Source organism: Balaenoptera acutorostrata, chromosome 3 (genome assembly GCF_949987535.1).
Source record: "Balaenoptera acutorostrata chromosome 3, mBalAcu1.1, whole genome shotgun sequence".
NCBI lineage: Eukaryota > Metazoa > Chordata > Mammalia > Artiodactyla > Balaenopteridae > Balaenoptera > Balaenoptera acutorostrata.
The window spans coordinates 105,709,938-105,717,206 of NC_080066.1; the positions used below are offsets into that span (position 1 = coordinate 105,709,938).

A 7,269-nucleotide genomic window follows, 5' to 3' on the forward strand; every position below is an offset into this window, starting at 1 on the left:
CAAAACCTTGCTTAGTTCTAGAAAGAAGAGAAATAATCCATGTTCACAGAAAGATTTACAATCTACTTAAAAAGATATATTCATGTTCACACCCACGGAGATTTGCACTGTTATGAGAACTTAAGTTCAATCTAAGCTCTCTTATGTTGCTGAGGGAAAAAAAAAAATGTGGATAACCAGACCAGTTCCTATTTCAATATAATAAGGCAAGAAGCATCAGTTTCTCTGACAACTTGAACCTTTCTCCCTGTCTCATCAGTAAGTAGGAGGGTAGCTTCCTCACCAGTATTCAACTTCAAACTTTAAAGGCTAGGCTGATGCCTTTTAATCATTTAGGAGTGGATTCCTCAGGGGAATCAGCCAGGCTCCTTCCAGTAGTCTCTTCCTTATGTTTTGTCTGCCTTTCATCCATGTCAACTATTATCATAACATCTCCACAGGAACTCCCAAAGGGGGAAAGCAGAAGAGATGAAAAATTCCCTTACTGAATGCATCCTTTTCTGAGATCTGCAAAGTCAAACACGAATATAATGACCTAAATCTTTCTGGACTACTTAAAACAGCAAGAAGAAATGGGCCACCAAGGAGGGTCCTTGGCTTCCTGCAGGAAAGAATTCAAGAGCTAGCTGAAATAGAGTGAAAGCAGATTTATTCAGGAGTTACACGCTCCACAGACAGAAAGTGGGTCATCTCAGGAGATAGGCCCCAGAGTACGAGGTCGTTAGTTTTTATGGGCTGGGTAATTTCATAATCTAACAAGTGGGAGGATTATTCCAACTATTTGGGGGAAGGGGCCGAGATTTCCAGGAGCTGGGCCGCTGCCGACTCTTTGGCCTTTTTTGGCCAGCCTCAGAACTGTCATGGTGCTGGTGGGTGTGTCATTTAGCAAGTACATGTATTACCGTGAGCTTATAATGAGGCTCAAGGTCTATTGGAATTCGAATCTCCTCCCATCTTGGGCCTAGTTGATTCTAACCAGTATTTGTCCTATCCTCTACAGCTGTGTCATTCTTTGGGGGGGGGGGGGGCCAGGCCACATGGCTTGTGGGATCTTAGTTCCCTGACCAGGGATTGAACCCGGGCCCCTTCAGTGAAAGCGTCAAGTCTTAACCACTGGACCACCAGGAAATTCCCCTGTGTGTCATTCTTTTAAAGGTTGTGTCCTGCCCCCGACCCTCCTGTCTCAATTGGGTTCATAAAATTTTCTCCTGAAAATATCTATCTGAAGGCCTGTTCTGCCAGTTTTCCCAAAGCACAGAGTGCCTCATTCCTGACCTCTGCCCTGAACTCCTTTCAGGGTATATTGAAAGTCAGCAACCACAGTGGCTAATGACTCAATCCTTTTAGAGTTGGACAGCGAGAGTGACCTTCTTTAGTTGGCAGGTTGTGGGGATTAAATGAGATAACGTTAACATTAAGCATTTAACATAGCACTTGACACAGAGTAAATGTTCAGGATATATTTGCTCTTATCAACTATCAATAACCCTGGTAATTAACTATGTCTGCTTCCCTATTTTTCTGAATAATTAGAAGTTGGCAAAGCATAGAGCCCCAATATTTTGGGCATGCAAAATATTGGGTACTGGAGGGACTTCAACCCAGATGGCTCTCAGAGGGCAAATCAAATTTATAAGTTGAAGCTGCAGTCAGAGTAGACCTTAGATGTTTTGTTACTAGAACACTGAGAAGAAAAACTGTTTCCCTCTACTCAGGTTCATTGGCCCTATAATTTAGACTGACAAAAAACAGATTAACAAGAGAAAAACAAACAATTTTCCTAACATATGCATCGCACATACACAGGGGAGCACTCAGTTACAAGTAACTCAAAAGGGTGGTTAGAACTTGGGCTTAAATAATGTTAACAAGCAAGATTCAACTCAGTAAAATTTAAAGATTTTATTGGCTTTATTCAACAATTCATGAGTTGGGCAGCATCCAACCAGCACATAGAAAGGCACTCTGAGGAGCTATCTAAAATAAGAGACTTTTATAGGCAGAAGGGATAGGGAACAATTAGATTATACTAGACAAAAAAGCAGATTGGTTACGGCAAGGTCACTTTCCTTAAGCGGATGGCAGGGGTCTATTAGGCAGATTACCTAACTAGTACTGATCAGGCAATCCCTGATTGACTGGTTTAAGATTCCATTTCTGGGAGAGCTGAAATTGTAATTAAGTTAGCATAAGTGACTCCATTTTGAGCCTGTTGTCTTGTTTATAACAATAGCATCTTAACAAAAAGAGCAATACATTTTTAGAGAAGTAACAAGACAGAGAAAAAGAACTTTGAGTTTCTAGGGCAGCAAATTGTGAGAAAGTAAATATATGAAGCATTAATGAAAAATAAGGGCTAATTAGTGACGTTTGTTATGTAGATTCCTGTGGTGCCCTCTCTGGGCTGGTAAGGATCTAGATAGAGTTCTGTCCTTCCTGGTAGAGAGAGGAGGGGAGACATCTTTCTGTCCTGCTTTTAGGCAAATAGGAGGAGGGCAGAGAGCTGTCCTTGCATCTGCTTCTTCCCAGTTGCCTTCAGCTCAAAATATTCCTTATGCTAAGGTGGCATATTTTGGGGTGGCATATTCTGCTACCCTTCAACACTCAACATCATAAAACAATGGGAAAGTAGAAGGGCAAGAAGGTCCCCTTATAAACAAAGGCCATGATTTTACAATGTATCTCTCTACAGTAAGAAATGACATTCTTTATCAAAAGAAAGACAACTCCTCCAAAGAAGAGGACTCTTCTAAAGAAAATCTCTGCATGAGACTCTGTTTTCCAATTCTTTTCCCTTGTATTTTCACTTTCTCCTTCAGATCCCTCCTTTTGCTTCTCTCTGCTATTGCATGTAACAACTCCATCTTTTAAACTTTGGCCCTAGTGTGGCCAAAACCCCCTTTCCTTGTATGACAGTGTGATATAACCAGGAATATACATTTGTTCTTCATCTCCAGTTCCTGGCACAGAACTCCTTAAACCCTCATTATTTCCTAAGTGGTAAGAGCAATAGGAACATCTTTTGTTATAATACTTGTTTTTGTCCCCAGTTTCGGAAATAGCTCCAGAGCAATAAAGGTAGAAGGAATGTCTTTTGTTATTCGTAACAAACCCGTTTCAACCACACTGGAGTTTATGTTAATGAAGTGACTTTTGGGAAGTCCCTAAGGATGGGAGCTAGATGCCAGGGGAATGATTGCCACATGATTCCAAGGTTGGAACTTTCAGTTCCTTCTCAAGGTCGAGGAAGGGAGAGGGACTGGAGATTGAATTCAATCACCAATGGCCACTTATATAATCAATCATGCCTATGTAATGAAGCCTCCATTAAAAAAACGCTAACCAAAACGGTTCCAAGAACTTATAAGTTGCTGATCACATCCAGATGCTGGGAGGGTCACACATCCCGAGAGGGAATGGAAGCTCTTTGCCTCTTCCCCAGTATCTCAACCTATGCATCTCTTCTTTAGGGCTGTTTCTTTTCTTCTCTTTTCTTTTCTTTTCTTTTCTGTATTTATTTTTGGCTGCACTGGGTCTTCATTGCTGTGCACAGGCTTTCTCTAGTTGAGGCGAGCAGGGCTACTCTTCGTTGCGGTGTGCGGGCTTCTCATTGCAGTGACAGCACAGGGATCGAACCTGTGCCCCCTGTATTGGAAGGCGGATTCTTACCCACTGGACCACCAGGGAAGTCTGGTTATTGATTTTTAAACTTCAGTTATTATCCCCAGAGGAGTGCACCAGTCCTGGAGATACTGCAATACCAGATCAATGCGTGAAGTGGATGGAGCAAGCTCCTACTCCAACTTCCTGCTCCAAAAAATCTGTTTAATGTGTTGTTCTCAGACAGAGAACATATCAGATATTAAACTGATAAGAACAGATACTACGCTTGATCTTAGCCAAAAGGCCGAGAAGCGATGGAACTTTAATTTTTATTAATTCAAATCTAAGTAGCCACATGTGGCTAGTAGCTGTCGTATTGGAGAGAGCAACTTTAGAGCTATTGTACTCAGTTCCTTTGTTTACTCTACAGGTCACACCATATTCATAGTTCATTCAAAAGGCAATGACACCCATTTGAAACCAAAGAATGATCTACCCCTGCCAGGCCTGAACTGTCAGGTCATCAGTTCCACCTACTTCTGGAATATTTAATATGATTTACAGGCACAGGAAGGAGGTGTGGTGCTCCAAGGACAATGGTGCTTCAAGGACAAAGGACGACCCTGCCTGAAAATGTTTCGACGTCACACCCCCTACCGGACTCTTAATCAATCGCCCTCCCCACCATGTTTCGATGGTTACGAAATTCCTGAGCCCGCCTGTCCCAAATAAGGAAAGGCATCTTCCCTGTCTCACTCCCACCCTATAGAAGGAAGGTATATGTGCCTCAACCATCAGGAAACAAAATTTTCACCTCGGACCATTCTTTTGTATTCTGGCTATAAAAACTGATCAATAGCACGTGTTCAGGCTCGACTCTCCCAGACTACTAGGAAGTCGTCGGCCCGGTGTTCTGGCAGCAACCCTTCCCTCTAATAAATTCTATCTTCTTTACATTCTACCTTGTGTCTGGAAATTCTTTTCCAACCCGCGTTCAGACCACAACAAGAGGGTTTGTTAAAATTAGTTTCCATCCATAAAGACCATATTAATACTTTAATCACACATAAAATCATATGAAAAAAACTTTGATTAAAAATTTTTTAATAAATAAATAATTTTTTAAAAAAAAGAAAAAATAATAACCCTCTCCTGGAAGCCATCGGAGATTTCAGGTCTTTTGAGCACAAGCCACCTGTACTCCTGGCTTGGCCCTGCAATAACTACTATACTTTCCTTCACCACAACCCAGTGTCAGTAAATTAGCTTTGCTGTGTGGTGAGCAGACACAAGTTCAGTTCAGTAACAGGGACGCCTTAAGTGATCTAATAACTTTGGTTATAAAAGGCATTTTCTATATGTTCAAGTTTCCTACTTCTCTCCAACCTCTACTGTAGAGCTGGGTTGGCACACAGAAACAAAATACAAATGCTTCTGTGCACTGCCACAAGAGATGAGGTCTAGAGAGATCTAATACCAGTTCCAGCCAGGTCATCCTTGCCCCCAAAAGTTCTACATCTTACAGGTTTTCAGAAAAGTGGGAGATTTTGTTGCCCTGTCTCGGAGTGATGTAGCCTGGAATTTCCTATATGGTATAGCTTCCAAAAGCCCTTGACACTGATGATCAGAGAAAAATGCACAAACTAAAAGTTGAGAGTTAAGTTTTATTTGGGGACCTTACTAAGGACTGTAGCCTGGGAGACAGCCTCTCAGATTGCTCTGAGGAACTGCTCCGAAGAGGAGCCAGGATATACAGCTTTTGCTTAAAAAAAAACAAAAACAAAGACATAGTCGAACATGGAAATATGACTGCTTATCACAAAAAAACAGACATCTCAAGTTAATTTTAGTGCTTTACTATGTATGGGGAAGATGCAAACATCTGGGGCTCACTGAAATTATTCCTTAGATATGCATCTTAACTACCTAGGGCCAGTATCCAGAGCACAGAATGTTTCCTGTTTCTCTCCATCCTGACTTCCCCTCAGGGCGCACCATGGGGTGGGAGTGTGCAGGGGGGAGACCACACTGGCTGATGGCTTGATGGCAGGCAACATTCGTTGTTTACTGGAATGGCAGGTCACATTCTTTGTTTACCGGAATGACAGGCAACATTCCCTTTCCATAACACTTAGCACATTGTTTTTTAGGTACTTGTTTATACATATACCTCCTCACTAGACTTTTCATCCATTTCTTTCTCCAGTAAGGACCGACTGTGTACTCTGTGCCACACTCTGTCCTAGGGGCTGGCAGCAAAGCGGAGAACAAGACAGACAAGGTCCTCCAGGAAACTTGGGCTCTAGTGGAGGGAAAATGATAATAAATGAGTCCACAAATATGCACGATAATTTAATAAAATAGAATAATGTGGTAGAGTGACTGGGCATCTCTTTTAGACCCTGTTGTCACAGCAAAGGCCTCAGAAGAGGGGAGCTTTGAGCTGAGCTCCCAGAACAAAGTTGCCAACTCTGCAAAGGGACAAATAGCCTAGGGTGGCAAAAGATAGAAAGCCTATGTTTACCACTAGAGCAACCTGTTTCTTTACTTTTTTTTTTTTTTTTTTTTTTGGCCACGCTGCGCGGCCTGTGGGATCTTTGTTTCCTGACCAGGGATTGAACCCTGCAGATTGAGTCTGCAGTGAAAGCTCAGAGTCCTAACCACTGGACTGCCAGGGAATGCCCTGTGTTTCGTTACTTTTGATAATGGTGTTCTTAGTGCCTAACATAATGCTTGGCTTTGAATAGGTATGTATATAATAATAATATGGTAACTTTTTAGCATAAACAAATGTACTAAATGTTTATTTGAATTATCTTGGTTAATTCTTACAAGACACAAGACAGAAGAAGAAAATTAAAGAGATGATAAATAATTTACCCACAAGCATGCAGTAGAGAAATGGTAAAACCAAAATTGACCTGCAACCAGAATTCATTGAACTTCAGCATCTGAAGTGCTTCCTATAATTGCAGCTTTTAGCATCAAACCAAACCAAATGAATTAGAATCTCAGCGGGTAGGGATTTGGAAACCTGAATTTTTAACAAGCCAGCCAGATGATTGTAATGCACCCTTAAGTTTAGGACCACTCTGCTTTGTTGTAAGAATGAATGAGAGACAGGTCCTCTGCTATTTGTACTACTTTGCCCCACATCTTACAAATTCCTAGACCCCTAAAGTCTATAAATGTCTATTCTCTTAAACTTCAATCCCTTGTAATGCTAATCAGATCAGTTTAACACTGTGTTACAAGAAAGAAGAAATCTCAGAATCTCCTGAGTCCTGCAGGAAGGCTAAAAAAAAAAACCACCTTGACAAACCCCTACAACCAGCACTCTCCCACCCACCATCCACTATCTCTAGTCTGGTTTTAACCTAATCAAGAGGATGACCACTCCAGGGACATCAGGCCCTGTTTACCAGTTCAGATAAGTTCTGGAGTCAGCCTTACGATCTGACTCCTCTGCTGAGCAAGCCAATCAGGACCTCTCTCTCTCCAGCCCCCATCCCAGCTACCTAAAGCGGACTCACCCCTGTAGGCTAGTCCTTCAACTGCTCCCCCCTGGGGAAGTGGAGGCAGGGACCCCAAACTGACGGAGACCTGGGGTTGAGCCACCTTGTCTCTGGGAACCAGGCTGGGGCCAAAGACAACCCCAGAGCAGAG

At 42.2% G+C, this 7,269-nt stretch overlaps 1 non-coding gene across 1 annotated transcript; it reads right to left on the bottom strand.

Moving 5' to 3' along the window:
* Nucleotides 1-3,727: 3,727 nt before the first annotated feature.
* LOC114237755 (U2 spliceosomal RNA) lies at nt 3,728-3,919 on the bottom strand. Its single transcript, XR_003623268.1, has one exon. It is a non-coding gene; the product is annotated as a U2 spliceosomal RNA (small nuclear RNA).
* Between the last annotated feature and the right edge of the window lie 3,350 nt (nt 3,920-7,269).